General features: G+C 36.6%; 1 long non-coding RNA gene across 1 annotated transcript; it reads left to right on the top strand.

Moving 5' to 3' along the window:
- Positions 1-4,689: 4,689 nt before the first annotated feature.
- LOC127547514 (uncharacterized) lies at positions 4,690-11,094 on the top strand. Its single transcript, XR_007950197.1, has 3 exons — positions 4,690-5,268; positions 5,798-5,879; positions 7,590-11,094. It is a non-coding gene; the product is annotated as an uncharacterized LOC127547514 (long non-coding RNA).
- Positions 11,095-17,106: the final 6,012 nt, after the last annotated feature.

Here is a 17,106-nt window from a genome sequence, read left to right as displayed (position 1 = left end):
AGCACCAAAGCTGTTAGACATTGGAGACACCAAAGGCTTCCACTGCATCTTGAGTCATCACCAAGTCGTCTTGACTCTCATGACATTGGACAACGATGGCTTTAGAAGAGTGAGGAAAATTAGAAATGTAAAATGAAACAAAACAATAAAAATGAAGTAAAAATTTAAAATACATACTTCACTCTGCATTTAGAGTTCATCGCCTCTCTAGAGGGGAGAAGCATTTTTCATCATATCCCCTTTGAAACTGGCTTGAGTCATGATTGTGATTAGTGGAGCTTGGGGCTGCTAGGAGCTCAATGACTAGAATGCGGAATTCAAATCCAGCCTCAGACATGTATTACACTGGACAAGTCACTTACCCCTTTTTGCCTCAGGTTCCAGATCTCTAAAATGAGGAAAAAGTAATGGCAAAGCAACTCCAGTATCTTTGCTAAGAAAACCCCAAACTGAGTCACTAACAGTCAGTAGTGATTACAGTAGTGAAAAAAATGGATTCTATTTATTCCAATCAGTAGTAATCACTTTTGTTGGAATACACAGGAGAGCTGTTGGAATACACGGGAGCCACTAGACAGTGACTGCTAGAGGTCCAACCCAGAATGGATCTCCTCTTGTGAGAGGATGATACAAGAAGACTGAGAGGCATTTGCTGTTCTCTGACCTGAGAGACTAAATGGATAAATCTCCAATTTATCTCATTCCCAGTCTGTAACACCTGTGTCAGCAAAGGCTGCCTTGCTCCTTCAGATGCTATGATCTACAGCTTTGGAGGCTTTCAGAGAATTGACTTCTTAACAATTCCCCATTTTTTGAGGTTATTTTCCCCCCACAGCATGGTCCACACACTGAGGAATGCAAGCAGCACTATCACCTCTACATGGTTGTAGCAGGTGTTGATGAGGCAAACTTTCAAGTGGAGAAGAGGATTATAGTCAGAACAGGCATTTAAGTCTCTCATCGGTCTCCTAGCTTGGCCCTTCAATGTGTGGGCCCATTCAATTACCCGACTAAAAAAGTTTAGAAGGAAAACTGGTTAGCTTTTATAGTCATATGTTCAAGTTTTATACACACAGGCATAAAAATAAGTTAAACATAATTGAAATTTTGGATCCTGCACATCCTGTTTCTTTGTATATGGAAAGGATTTTCAGGAAGGTCTGTTAAATTCAGAATAAAAAAGAAATAAAAAACAAGCCCAAATAATTAATTCACTTCCCTCTCTTCCCCATTCCTATACAATGAGAATAGCCTTCTATGTCCAACTCTTCTTCCTTAACTCTGGAAGGATCCTTCTCACAAACAGCTCTGGTTCTTCTTGTAATTCTTACCCCATGTTCAGGCACCATATATGAGAATACACAGGAAAGTTGTTGAAATACACAGGAGCTACCTGATAGTGGCTGCTGAAGTTCCAACCCAGAATGGATATCTTCTTGTGAGAAGGTGATACAAGGAGACTGAGAGGCAATTACTGTTCTCTGAACTCTCTCACTGAGAGGCCCTTTCATTGTCTGACCTCTCTCCTCTTCCCTCTGCCTCCAATTTATCTTATTCCCAGTCTGCAACACCTGTGTCAGCAACTCCTTCAGATGTTATGATCCACATCTGTGGAGGCTCTGGGAGAATTGACCTGTCCTTTAACAACTTTGGTGTGATTTGATAAGGGAATGTTAGCAAGTATTAGTGATGTACTCATCCAGTAATATACATTTAGTCTTGTCAACTTATTTTAATATAAAAATTACATGTATTCCCAGAGATTAAAAAGAGCAAAAAGGAAAAAGACCTATTAAAATAAAAATACTTATAGTAGCTCTTTAGTGGTGGTAAAAAAACTGGAAATTGAGTTGGATGTCCATCAGTTGGGGAATGGCTAAACAATCTGATCTACTTCTATTGTACTATAAGAAATGATAAGTAGGATGCTCTCAGAAAAAACCTAGAAAGAACTACTCGAAGTGATGGAAAGTAAAATGAGCAGAAGAATATTTCATATGGTAACAGCAATATTGGATGATGATTTATTGTAAATAATTTAGCTATTCTCTGTAATATGTTTCAAGATAATTCTGAAAGCCTTTTATTTTATTTTATTTTATTTTTTGCTGAGGCAATTGGGATTAAGTAACTTACCCAGGGTCACACAGTCAGGAAGAATTAAGTATCTGAGGCCACATTTGAATTCAGGTCCTCCTGACTCTAGCTGCCCCTCTGAAGGACTTATGATGAAAGGTGCTGTCATCTCCAAGAATCAGAATGAACATTAACAATACTTTTTATTTTTCTTGAGGATTTTGTATGTGTGTATTTGTGTGTTTCACAGAATGATTTTCCTGGAAATGTGCTTTGCATCACTATAAATATATAACCTATTGTCAAGTTAGCTTGCCTTCTCAATGAAGGGTGAGGGGAAAGAGGGAAAGAAGTTGAAACTCAATGTGAATAAAGGATGTTAAAATTGTTTTATCATCCAATGGGAAAAATAAAATATTATTTTTTTTCATAAATTAATACTCTTTAACATAGGAAGAATAAGGTAAGATGGATTCTCATAATAGACCTCAAATTGTAAACTACAAATATAAGGTCACTATTTATTGTTCACTAATCTGTTATAAAGTTCACTTGTTATAAAGTGAAGTTCACAAGTTGAAGTTATAAAATTCACAAGAATGCTGACTGGGGGACTTCCACCCTATTTGCTTAATCATCATGACCAAACTCAGTTTGGATGAGATGTTTTGATGGAATATGGAAACCCCCCCCCAACTTATTTTGTATCTCCAGACCACTCTGTATTGTCAACACACAGACATCACACAGAGATGACCTCTGCTCTGCTCATCCTGGACTCCCCCTATGAATACATCATTTCTGGTCCTCCTGAAGAATCCAGAATAATCAGTTTATCAATGTATCAATCAAAATTTTGTATCATACTATTTCTCTTCTACATGTCTAGGTATCAATCCATGTAAAAAATAAGGGCCTGAGGACAAGAGGGCATCTTAGACCTTGTGGAAGCAGCAGGAAAAACAGTAATGTCTAAATTTTCCAAAAAGGAGCAAGAACAGATTCAACAAACTGTAAGTCCAATGAACTTGCTTTTATTTTCTGACAAAATTCTAGGTTGTATTTTTTAAATCACTATTAGTTTTTTTGAAAATATTTTTCCAAATACATGCAAAGAGAGTTTTCAACATTCACCTTTGCAAAACCTTGTGCTCTAAATTTTTCTCCCTCTTTCCTTCCTCCCCAAGACAGCAAACAATTCAATATAGATTAAACATGTATAATTCTAAACATATTTTCATAGTTGTCATGCTGAGCAAGAAAAATAAGCTCAGTGAGGGAAAAAAAACCATAAGAGCAAACAACAACAAGAAGAAAGATGAAAATACTATGCTTTGATCCATGTTCAGTCTCTTTCTGGATGCACCTTCTATCACAAGTCTATTGGAGTTGTCTTGAATCATCTCATTGGTTAAAAAAAAAAAAAAAAAAAAAGCCAAGTCGATCACAGTTAATCATTACATAAATTATTTTTACAAAGTTCTCTTGGTTCTGCTCACTTTATTCAGCATTACTTCATATAAATCTTTCCAGGCTTTTCTGAAATCAGCCTGTTCATCATTTCTTATAGAACAATAATATTCCATTACATTCATATACCGTAACTTATTTAGCCATTCCCCAAGTGATGGGCATTCACTCAATTTTTAATTCTCTGCCAGTGCAAAAAAGGCTACTACAAATATTTTACATATGTGGGTCCTTTTCCCTCTTTTATGATCTCTTTGGGATACAGAGTATACCAACAGTACAACAGTAGTGAGACTTCTGGATCAAAGGGAATTCACAATTTTATAGCTCTTTAAGCATAGTTCCAAATTGCTCTTCCCCCAAAACAAGTTTTCCCATATCCCCTCCAACATTTATCATTATCTTTTCCTTCCTTCTTAGCTAATCTGAGAGGTGTGAGGTGGTACAACTCTGAGGTACATTTCTTTATATATTTTGGAAATGAGGTCTTTATTTTCCCTTAATCTGATCTGAGATGAGAAGTGTTAACAAATAATAGTCTTATTAGTGATTTATACAAATGAGATACATCCATGACTCTGGGAGAAGTGAGACACGCTGAGTGGTTGAGGTTATGGGAAAGGGCCCTCAGAACTTTCTGGGGTGCTTCCTCTTTTTTAGTATCTACCCTAGTCTTTATTTGAAGATTATATTTTCCTTTCCTGATGGTGGTAGAAGGACACTCATGGACACAATTGGAAGTTAAGACAGAATTAACAAAAGGTTATTTACCTATTTTTCTTCATTCTCTTCATTTCTGGGTTCTCTGCCAAGTAACTTTCTTTCACTGCCCCAGAACAATGAAGCTATTAATCTTGTCAATTATGTTAAAAAACCTTTTCAAAAATAACATAAGATTTAATCCTTATTTTTCCTCGAGATAAATTCTAGAGTGGTACCTCAAAACTTACAAATATGTTTCAGAAGAGAATGAGTTTTTAGAACTACCCCAAAGTCTCAGCCTTTTCTTCCTGTAATCTTAAAAATGACTAATTGCCAAACTCCTTAATGATAAATCTCAAATCTTTTCAGAATTTAAGAAGTTTTTAGCATTTCTATAACTTTAATTAAATAAGTTTATTTCTGTAGTCCCAACTTGGCTAATGCTAGGACCACAGGGGGAAAAAGTGTTTCGGTTTTCTTATAATTTCCTGTGGAAACTTTAAGGTGGGAGTTAATAGATTTAATAAATCTTTCCCAGTATACTAGGTAAGCTCTTAGAAGTTTTTCTGACCGGATAAATTTTAAATCTTTCAAGGTAACGTTCTTAAAAGTTTCAAAGCAACCTGCTTTTACCAGTAAATCTCAAATAATTTTCACTACACTGAGTATATTTTCTCCCTCATCCAACCATCCTGCTGCAGTCAAGGAAGGGGGGAGAAGTCTGAACAATCTTCCCTGTTGCCAGCTCTTCCAGGGTAGATGCGGATTCTAGACGCAAGAGGGTCCAACTCAGAGACATGTGTAGAAGACGGCGAAGCTTCCAAACTACAATTCCCAGAAGGCCTCGTTCATCCCAGGAGCATTTTCCAAAGCTCTCTGACGTCACTTCCACCCTGCCTTCTTCTCGCCTTTTCCATGCTTTGTTGTGACACTTTTCCTCTTCTCTCTCCTGACCGATCCGGGACGGGGTGAGCGGGATCCGAAAATGGAGCCGGGTCCAGCCAGAGACCGACTGCAGGGGTGCGGCGGGGTCGGAGCGCCGGGACCTTAGGGGAGCACATAGAGAATGGGCGGAGCGTCCGCTGGGGGGGGCGGGGGGAGAAGGTAGCCCTGTCTCGAATTACCGCGGTCTAGAGGCCGCGCCTAAAGCAGAGAGGCGGATCCTGAGGGCGGAGTCTGAGGCGGAGCCGCATTCAAAGCTCCGCCCCAGGGGCCCGGGTTGTTCCCTCATTCCTTCTTCCAGCTGGGTAGACTGTCTTTGGGGAGGAAGATCCTGGGGCCTGATGTCACGTGGGTTACCTCTCCTCCTCCTCCTCGTATTCTCCTGGGCACCTCCCCCAGGAAGCCTTCCCTGTTGCTGGGGTTTCCTCGGGGGCTGCCTGTCAAGTGTTCTTTGTCCCTAGGGAGGTATCAGCCTGAAGCCAGTGTCCCCTCCGGAGAAGTGCTCGTGCCCTTGTGGCTCACCCCTTTTTTCCCCCCACCTCTCCCGCCATCCGGGGTCCTCCCCAATGAGAAAAGGAGTTTCTCATGGGCCTCCTTTCCTCCCCAGGATCTCGGCCTCTTGTGGTCTCTTTTCTGCCCCTGAGGAGAAGGAGGCAATGGCCCCCGTAGTGACCGCCGAGCCTGGCCAGGTAAGTAACCATTGCTGCGGGACCCCAAGAGGGCACGTGCCAAGCGTCCCCTGCACCCCGACCGTCCCAGGTTCCTGGTGCTCTGGGGACCCGCGGTCTCCCCACCCCCAGCAATGGTCCCATAAGGTTTTGTCAAATAGTTCTTTTCCCCCAAAGCCAGTGTTCCTGCGGTCCCTGAGTTCCGTTGCATTTGAGGCCTGATCGATTCCATTGATCACCCGCCGTATTTTTCCTTTCTTAACGCATGATGGTGATGATTTCTGCCTTTGACTTGGGCTGCGTTCCTTCTCTTTGTCATTGGTTCTCCTGGTGTTCTTAACCGTTTTTCCCGATAAATGTTACCATTTTTTGTCTCTATAAAGAATTCTTTGGGAGTTTGTTTGGGCCGATCCTGAATCAGCGAGTTTTGACAGCATTGTCACTTTTTTTATGTTCGCTTCTCTTACCACGAAAATTCCCTTTTCTCCAAGTGTTTCAGTGCCTTTGTGTTCAGGGGAGTTGTAATTGCAGCCAGCTGGTTCCTGGATGAGTCTGAACAGAGAGACCCTCAGTTACAGCACTCTGCAATGTTTCAAATGGAATTCTTTTATCTTTCTCTTATTGCTGGATTTTGTTAGTTGGTATAGAGAAATGCTGGTGATCATATGGGTTTATTTTATCTCCTGCAACTGTGATAAAGTAAAGTTCTTAATTGTTTTGACTAGTTCTTAATTTATTTTTAGGTTCTCCTAAGTATATTTTCATATCATCATAAAGTGTGATAGTTTTGTTTCCTTGTGCCCTTCTTGATTATTTCTGTAGATAGAATTTCTAGGGAGTTGTAATTGCAGCCAGCTAGTTCCTGGGTGAGTCTGGGCAGAGAGACTCTCAGTTACAACACTCTGCAGTGTTTCAAATGGAATTCCTTTTCCTTTCTCTTACTATTGGATTTTATTAGTGGTATGGAGAAATGCTGATGATCATATGGGTTTATTTTATCTCCTGCAACTTTGATAAAGTTAGGAACTTTGGCTAGTTCTTAATTTATTTTTAGGGTTCTCCTAAGTTTATCTTCCTATCATCACAAAGTGTGATAGTCTTGTTTCCTTGTGCCCTTCTTGTTTTATTTCTGTAGACAGAATTTCTATTACGATGTTGAATTACAGTCTTCTCAATAGCCATCCCTGCTTCATGCCTGCTCTTATTAGGAAGATTTCTAGTTTATCCCCATCATTGATAATGCCTTGCCTTGTTTTTTGTTGTTGTTGTTTGTTTTTTTGATAGAGACTACTTACCAATTTAGGATTACCAATTTTATTCCTGTGCATTCTGTGTCTTTAGTAGCAATGGGTGTTTTATTTGTTGCCCTAAAGCTAATTTAACCTGTCTTCTTGAGTTCTTGTATTTTCTATAAACACTGGACCAGGGGTATGCTGGATGCCCTAAATGAGTCCAAGATGAATACACACCTCTACCCCTAGCTCATCTAATTTTTATTTGCACCATTAGCTGGACTCTCAATGGGTACTTGAGTGGGGAACCAACTACAAGACAGGCATCAACCAGGGTGTACAGCTGGTACCCTTGTAGATGAGCAGAGACCTTCCTAGTCTAGAAATTCCCAAGGGATTTCATAAGCTACATTTGGGGATATGCATGGTTTTGGTGTCTTCAAATCTGCAGAGAGGTGTGGTCACTGTTCCTCTATTCTGCATTTTGGTCCTTACCCAGAGAAGGAGCCCTACTCCCTTGGGATCACAAGCACCAACATTCCTCTCTCCCTGGAACTGTGATCAGGAATGAGGACTCCTGTTGTCTCTCTCTCTATCCTGGAATTGTGACCACAGCTGCAGCTTTTGTCTCCCAAGCACTTATCTTCACCCTGCTACTTCAACCTAGAACTGGGTCATGCGTGGCTCGCTTCAACACTGAGATGATTCAAACCAGTTCCACTTGTTTAGTGATGAAAAGAGCCATCTACACCCAGAAAAAGAAGCATGGAAAGAGAGTGTGGAACACAGCATAGCATTCTCACTCTCTCTGTTGTTGTTTGCCTGCATTTTTATTTTCTTTTTCAGTTTTTCTTTTTCTTCCTTCTTGATCGGATTTTTCTTGTGCAGCAAGATAACTGTATAAATATGTATACATATATTGTATTTAACATGTATTTCAACATATTTAATATATATTGGACTACCTGCCAGTTAAGGAAGGGGGTGGGGAGAAGGAGGGGAAAATTTGGAACAAAAGGTTTTTCAAGGGTCAATGTTGGAAAAATTACCCATGCATATGCTTTGTAAATAAAAAGCTTTAATTAAAAAAAGGAAAGGAAAAAAAAAAAAAAACTGGGTCATGCAGAATTGAGTTGCCAAGAGGCCCTTAGCCCCACACCTAATACCAACACAGAAAACCCTTGTCATCTCTTTTTGACCAATTTTCCAGTTTGTTTTCTGTCTCTAGGTCATGAGAGTAACATGAACTGCTGCTGCTGCAAACTCCAAAATTGGTGTTGCTGCCATGTGCACTACTGGCCAGCCCCTATTCCATTGTCACAAACTGTACCTTCTGACCCCCTAAGTTGTCTTGGCCTGGAAAAATGTCTCATGCTAATTTTTAGTTGTTTCTGCTAGTTAGAATTTGATTTGATGCATTATTTTAAAGTTTTTGTAGGGGAATATTAGGAGAGATTGGGAATGCCCCTTCTCTGCATCTTGATTCTACCTCCTACTTTATATTTTTGATACTATATGCGTGCATATTGTTTCAACCAGAAGAATGTAAACTCCTAGAGAGAAGGGAATATTTTATTTTCCTTTGACTCCACTCCCTAATATAGCCCTGCACATGTTAGGCTCTTAATAAATGCTCATAGATTACTAAAAGAGCAAGCCAAGGCTCTGATAGTGGAAGTGACTGAATGTTTAGTCAAAGCCAGGAAACACATAGCTTAGTTTTCATCAAGGTATATAAACCTCATCTCATATAAACCTGTCCATGACTGTGATTGCAAAATCAAATTTTATCTTACTCAGTACAGTTCTACTAAGTGACATATCACAAAGCATGCTTTCCTTGTGCCTAATTTTCTTTTCACCTAATTTTAACTTATCCATATGTTTATTCATTCAACACTACTTCTGCATGGTCAATATAAAATTCTGAGTGACCAAATTTTAGGGAAAATTACAATCCGTTTTATCAACCATAGTCAGCAAATGATTAATAAAAAGCAATTATTGTCCTCTTGATGATCAAAAAGGAAGCATGAGATTTATATGTCCTTGGATGAGAAGTAATGAACTCTGATTGGTCAACAATTAATGAGAGTTGAACTTTATGGAGAGAAGTGAGTTTACTCCAATGAGGAACTGAGAATGACATCATGGTACTCTTGGATAAAGATTATCCCTCTAACCAGACCACCCCCAGTCTTGGACAATCTAGACAAAGGATCCAACCAAGCAGGGTTGAGTGAAATTCAGCTTAGATTAGAGACCACTGATTAATCCAGGAAATCAGGAAGGGAAAAAGAAAGTAGGCTCTGAAACCAGGCAACTCTATGCACAGGCCAAAGGTAAGAAGGTGGACTATCTAGCATTGCCTTTGGTGATTGGGGCATCTTATGATGTGCTGAGGTCTGAGACAAATAAGTAAGATGAGGGAATTTAATGGCATCACATAAATAAGGGGTAACAAGGGAACTTCTGTGTACATTCTTTCAAGTAGTCCTAAAAGAGTGGATGACAGGAAATCTAAAGTTATGTAAAATATTAGGGTGGTCTGTGACCACAGGAGTGGAGAATTTCTACAAAGAAGTGCAGGAATGATCTGCATAAGAGATATTTACAAGAAACTCTAAGGGAGACTGAATAAAGAAGCAGGGCCTGAGGGAAGAAGAGACTCTTTTCCAGGAAACATTCCTCTAAAAGGAAGTAAAAATTAGGAAGAAACAAATGTGCCCTAGACAGAAAAGGAATTTAAAATCTCTGTGTGTGTTCTATGTTTCTTTCTCAGTTAGCTGAATTATAAAGAAAAAGATCTGGCCATTTAGGATTTTAAAAGCACATGTTTTATGTCTGTTTTATTTCTCACTTTGCTTATCAGGCTTCTTTATTCAAACTAATCTGAATTTTTCTTAAAAGTTAAAGTTTTCTTAAAAACAGCCTCTCACCTTTGAAGAGACTGGGGAATGGCCAGGATTACAACTTGTGAGGTGGTATGTCCAATACAACCTTTTCAAAGAATTGTAGGCTCCCAAAACCTTTACCCCATACCATGGAGTCAGCCTCAGTTTCTCTCCAGATGGGGACTTCCTGAGTCCAAAAATTCTTTTCATAGTACTTGGAAGGATGTGGTCTTTATCCAAGTTGGCTTGGGGAAAACTAAGAAAATTCTCTTTATACTTTAAAATCTCTCCCTTCTCAATAGGAGCAGTAAAATACAAGCCATCTACATGGGTTTGAGAATACAAGTTTTGCGGGGAGATCAGAACCATTGCCATTTTGCTCCCAAGGACCTGTGTTTCCATCTCAGGTCTCTTAATAGTTTCCTGTCATTTAAAAAATATTAGGGAGTCTAGAAGAGTGGAGTTTTGAAGGGGAAGAGTTTTTCCCCAAAAAAGTATCCTAAATTTCTATGTGTTTAAATTTAAATTGTATGTGATTAGAATTACTTTCACTTGATACATTTGGGAATAAGATTTTAGAAATATGTGTGCATTAATATTGAAGTGTTGCAACTAAAAATATAAAACTGTATTTGATTTGATTTTAAACCCTCCCCCAAAAAATAAATTCTCTGATAATTTACCTAAAGAAGTCATATGTTTGTATCTTTTAATTAGATGAAATATATTTAAGGTACTTTGTTGCTTTCTAAATTGTAAAAATTGTATGAGCCATATTTTAAAATTTTGTCAGCCCTGCTAGACATGTGCTAGAAGTTTGTGAAGTTTTGCCCAAAATAATTGAAGTATTACCTATATTCTGAATCTTAAGATTTGTCTTGCTTTCTCCTTTTAACAAAGAAATATACTTAAAAGAGTAGAATTTATGAAATTTTATAGAAAGTTTTTTTTAAAAAGGGTTTTAAAAACAAGGGGCAAAAAAGGTTAATTGTAAAAGCAATTGATAAGATTTGTAAAAGGGCAGTAAGAATTTTATAGTGACATAAATAGGAATCAGGTTTGTGGGGCTATGCTAGTGAAAATCTCAAGATGAAAAGGCCAGCATCTTGAGGTTAAAAAAAAATTGAGGCACTTGAACCTTTTCTGGCTCACAAAAAGAGAAATTGTTTCCATTATTTAGCTCTTAAACTTAAGTCTGCTGAACATCTACTTAGATAAGATGCTGTATCAAGAGTTTTAATGCTTAATAATGCAAGAAAATTTTAAGAGAAATTTGTTAGATTTCTGATTAACTGTAATTCTCTGAAAATAGTTGTTTCAAAACCCATTACTTCTACCATTTTTCTTCAACAAATATTTAACATTTAAGTGTATCATGGTCTCAATGTTTAATGAATAAGATAACAAATATGATCTATAGCTTTTTAAAAAATACCTAAAAAGGGACAGCTAAGTGGTGCAGTGGATAGAGCACCAGCCCTTAAGTCAGGAGGACCTGAGTTCAAATTTGGTATCAGACTCTTAAGACTTTTTAGCTGTTTGGCCCTAGGCAAGTCACTTAACCCCAATTTTTTGCCTCAGCAAAAAATAAATAAATAAATAAAGTTTAATTTAATTTTAAAAAATAAATAAAATACCTAAAAGCAGGATTTTAACAGTTCTAAATCTAATTTTGACTGTGTCCTGGAGGCACATATGAAAAGAGAAAACATAGCATTAAAATGCTTGCCACCATATCTACCCTGGGATTGTTTAGATTATGCACAATGATTTGTAAGCCTTCTTTTTAGATCTGAGGCTTTTGGTGTGAGACTTGGCTATTTGAGAGAAAATTTCTTGGGACACCATAACTAATATTATTTCTCTTGTTTGAATCCAGCAAGTGCTATATTCAGAGCAAGCAGTCAGGTTAAAAGCCATGAGCAAAGTGCAACTATAAAAAAAATTCTGCTGATTTCTGTCTAGAAAAATGTAGTTATTAGGTAAATGATTGTTTTCCATCATAGGGGAAAATGGATATTTGGCCTAGTCATCTGCCTGTTACTAGAGATATAGCTTACTAGAAATAAGTTGGTATTAAGGCTTAAATCTTTCAAAATGTAAGAACATTTAGCTGATAATGTATCTGTGGCACCCAGCTGTTATTTTATTGATTACTGAAATTAAAGCTGAAACAACTTTAGTATAGTTTGGAGAAGAGAATTGGAGAACTTTCTTAGGGGATATTTATTAATATATTCCTAATGTGGTAATAACATCTGTCCTGTGTGTTCTGTGGCACAAACATATTTTCTTTTAAATAACTTATTTGATATGAAATTCTCAGCAATTTATAATGAGGGATATCAGATTAAAATTTGGGTATGTGTTCCTGGAAAAGATACCTCAAAAACAATTCAGTTTGATGCTTGTCTAATTATAGAATGTAGAGGCTTGATTAGCCACAGACAAGTAATCACAATAAGCATTTGTGCCCTGATGGAGAAAGAGGATTTTCTGGAACAGCCTGTCCAGTTTGGAATAATGTTTGGTTTGCCACAAGGACTGCATTTAGAAAATGCAGATCAAAAAGTAAGCCAAATATATGGTTTGGGGATAGATATGTAATAGATATAGATCTCTTAGGAAGATTTGGAATCATGGTTCTTAAACCACAGATGAAAGTCAAGGATTCAAGGCAAATGGTAGACACCAATGCCCGAGTAGATCTGGTAAAAATACTCTGTAAAAAGTCTAAACAAAAGCAATTTCTAAACCTGTGCAACTGGTTGCCACATTGTCCAGACAGTACCATTCCCTTTGGGTGTGGAAAAACATGAAAATGAATTCAAGTGTATGATCCTCCAGTTCCCACAATAACTCTGGAAAATTGTAGTGCTTTATTCTACCTAATCCCTTCTGTGAGGGAATCAACAAGGTTATACCAGCCAGCCCTTCATGCCAATTCTGGAAATCATTTGGTTTGCTTCTCTTGGCAGTGAAAGATAACAAAACATAGGGACTTTAGTGACATATACTGCTTTGGCAATTTCTCAGGGGTGAATTTACCCTAAACTATCCTGGTGGTATTGTGGAGATAGCACTCTTAAACCTGCTTTGGGGATTGAGTGGGTATCTGTGCACTGATCCAATTGGCTATATTTTTTATATTTATATTTAATATTATAATAATATAATATTATTATTATATTATATCATATTTAATACTTAAATATTTATGTTCATATAAATATATTTATTTTTATTTTTTTATATTTATTTTTATTTTTTTTAACTTGGAGATTAAGTTTATTCACTGAGATTATTTGAATTCAACTATTTTTCAATAGTGTTATAATTTTAAAATTAATTTATAGCACCGTGCATTTAGTTGTACATATTTTTATTCTTAATTTTTTTTTATTTACAAAACATATGCATGGGTAATTTTTCCAACATTCTCTTGCAAAACCTTTTGTTCCAAATTTTCCCCTCCTTCCCTCCACCCCTTCCCCTAGATGGCAGGTAGTCCAATATATGTTAAATATGTTAAAATATATATATTTTTAATAGTTATACAGTTATCTTGCTGTACAAGAAAAATCAGATCAAGAAGGAAGAAAAAGAAAAACTGAGAAAGAAAACAAAATGCAAGCAGATAACAACAGAGAGAGTGAGAATGCTATGTTGTTTTCCACACTCAGTTCTCACAATCCTCTCTCTGGGTGTAGATAGTTCTTTTCATCACTAAACAAGTGGAACTGGTTTGAATCATCTCATTGTTAAAGAGACAATTGACTATTTCTTTTACCCTGGCATTTGATGAAGAAAGTAGACTGAATCAGGAAGAATTAAGTCAAGGATAGTACCTAGTGAATCCAAGGCTAGCAATCTAGTTAATTCTGGATTTGGGTCATTCCTACTCTGGTGAGTAACTATTATTGGATAAACTATGCCAGAGAAGCAGTGAAGGGAATAACAGAGCAGTCGGATGACATTAGCAGAATGGGAATGGTTCTGGATAGGTTCCCCCCCCCCCCAAAAAAAAAAAAAAGAAGAAGAAGAAGAAGGGAAGAGAAGGAGAAAAAGGAATAGGAGGAGGTGAAGGGGAAAGGAGGGAAAAGAAGAGAAGGAGAAGAAGAAATGTGCTACAATTGGAGCATGTTGTTATACCTTCACTCCTGGTACAGCCCTGTCAGAAGAATTAACAGAGAATTCAGGGATTAATTATCCATTGACTGAATGGCTGGAGTCATGGTTTTTCTCATCCTGACCTTAACAGCAATTGCTGGGATTTTAAATGTAGCAGGAGATTGTCCTGTGTGAGATTTATGCAGAGGTTAATATACTTTTACGAAGTGGGATATAAAAAGTATTAGCCAGTTTCAAAGGGTTAGAAAAGGCTGTGGAAATTATGGATTTAAAAAAACAACAACAGGTGGGTGATTGTGACAATTAAATGGGAATTTAGTCTCCACAGAGTTTTGAAAATTAAATTGGAGAAATGAAACCTAAATTAGAAAATTGAAACCCACAAAAATGTTAAAGAATGTAAAATCAAGGATATAATTTTAGATTTGAACTTTGCCTGTCAAATTATCTTCCCAATAAAAATGTAAGCTTCTTGGAGCTGGGATTGGCTAAATAATGGATGGAGATTCACATTCTGTAATTTTTGTGACACCCAATTAATGGAGAATGGAGGAGGGACTTGTGCTTTAGGATAGGAAATAAAACACTTGACAGTTTCAACCATGCATCTATTAACCTAAGCACTCATTTTTAGCAAGAATGTTAAATAAATCTTTCCTGCATTCTTTAGTGAATCATTGAAGTTCTTGATAAGATATTTTGTTTTTTATAAAAGATAGTACTTGTAACATAAAAACAAATTGCCTACAAAGAGAGAAATAGACAAAAGGCACCTCTTGGGAATAATGCATCAATTTATATTAAGAAAAGCAGTTTGGAATAATGATGGCCTAATACATTCATCCTTAAATTTGATTATTATGATTAACACCCTCGTTTGATCTGTTTGTTTCCCCTGCTTCTTCAGACTTACACCTTTTATTCCTATGCTTTCAGGAATATTTGTGTTCATTGGTTTAAGGATTTCAGTCTTAATTTCGTAGTCACTGTTTTGTTCCTTAAGTATTCATAGAGTCATGATTGAGAACCTTCATTTTCCCAATAAGTGTGAAATTCATTTTGCTTCCTTAAGTGTGAAATTCATTTTGTTTTAAGTTCTCATATAATGGATGAAATAAAAGGGCAAGAAAAAAGTTTATTTTAGAGTGACAGCTATTTACATGATGTGAATGACCTGAGACAGTGGAGGAATTGGCAATAAAAAACGAAGCAGATTACGTCTGTGGTGATGCAGATGGGAAATATGAAGCCCACTGCTCTAGACCATGGATGTTGTGGAAAGTGAATCTGAGTGTATAATCATTTACTGAATAGTATGTAAGAGATAATAATAATTAAGAAATATCAATAACATTAGTATGTCAACATATTAGGACCATATCAATAACAAAAACAACAAAACATGATTATTTCAATAGATGTAGAAAAAGTTTTTGACAAAATACAACACCCTTAGGAAAAAAACAAAACAAAACACTAGAACACATATGCATAATTGGAGCCTTTCTTAAAAAGATAAGTAGTATCTATCCAAAACTAAGAATAAGCATTATCGATAATAGCCTTAAACTTAGTCTTCCCAGTAAAATCAGGAGTGAAACAAGCAAGGCTATTATCACTATTGCAAAATATTATGCTAGAAATGCTAGCTGTTGCAATAAGGAAAAGAAACTGAAGAATTAAAATTTGCAAATGAAGGAAAAAAAAACTTATCACTTCAGATGATGTGATGGTAAACTTAGAGAACTCTGGAGAATCAACTAAAAAAAATTAGTTGAAGTGATGAAGAACTTAAGTATACCTGCAGTTGGTAAAATATATCCATATAAATTCTTAGTATTTCCCTATACTACCAAGAAAACACTGAAGAAAGAGATAGAGAAATTCTATTTAAAATAATTGTAGACAATGTAAAATACTTCTGAGTTTATTTTCCAAGACAAATCCAAGGAACATGTAAATACAATTGTACTTCAAGCAAAACCAAATCTAAATAATTAGAGAAATAGTAATTGCTCTTGGGTAGCCCCAGTCAATTTAATTAAAATAATTCTATTCTAAGTTGATTAACTTATTCAATGCCATACCAATCAAAAGACCAAAGATTTATTTTATAGGACTATAGAAATAATTTTTAAAATCGTCTGGAAGAACAAAAGGTCAGGAACATTAAGTGAATTTTTTAAAATGTCAAAAAAGGCAGCTTATTATTAGTACTAGATTTCAAACCTTATCTCAAAGTGGTAAACTTCAAAACTAGCTTGTACTGGCTAAAAAAAGTAGATTGGTTAATTGATTAAGTACACAGTAATAAATGACCATCGTAATCTAGTATTTGATAAATCCAAGAAGTCCTCATTTGATAAAAAACTGCTAGAAAACTGATAAGCAGATTGGCAGAAATGAAGCATAAACCATCATGTCATAACATATGCCAACATAAAATCAAAATAGATAAAAGATTTAGGTTTGAAGGGTGTTACCTTAAGTAAATTAAAGGAGAAATGGGAAAATGTACCTTTCAGCTCAATGGATAAGGGAAAAATTTATGACCAAACAATTAACAGAACTATGGGGAAATAAAATGCATAATTTTAATTATATGAAGTTAAAAAGCTCTTGCACACAAAATGTTTGTGGCAGCCTTGTTTGTAGTGGCTAGAAGCTGGAAAATGAATGGATGCCCATCAATTGGAGAATGGTTGAGTAAATTATGGTATATGAATGTTATGGGATATTATCGTTCTGTAAGGAACGACCAGCAGGATGAATACAGAGAGGACTGGCGAGACTTACAAGAACTGATGCTAAGTGAAATGAACAGAACCAGGAGATCATTAATTACCTCAACAATGATACTGTTTGAGGATGTATTCTGATGGAAGTGGTTCTCTTCGATAAAGAGAGCTAATTCCGTTTAAATTGATCAAGGATGGACAGAAGCAGCTACACCCAGAGAAAGAACACTGGGAAATGAATATAAACTGCTTG

This window comes from Antechinus flavipes, chromosome 2 (assembly GCF_016432865.1).
Source record: "Antechinus flavipes isolate AdamAnt ecotype Samford, QLD, Australia chromosome 2, AdamAnt_v2, whole genome shotgun sequence".
NCBI classification, from domain to species: Eukaryota; Metazoa; Chordata; class Mammalia; order Dasyuromorphia; family Dasyuridae; genus Antechinus; species Antechinus flavipes.
The sequence above is the reverse complement of the archived record's forward strand: the minus strand, read 5'-3'. Positions and strand labels throughout refer to the sequence as shown.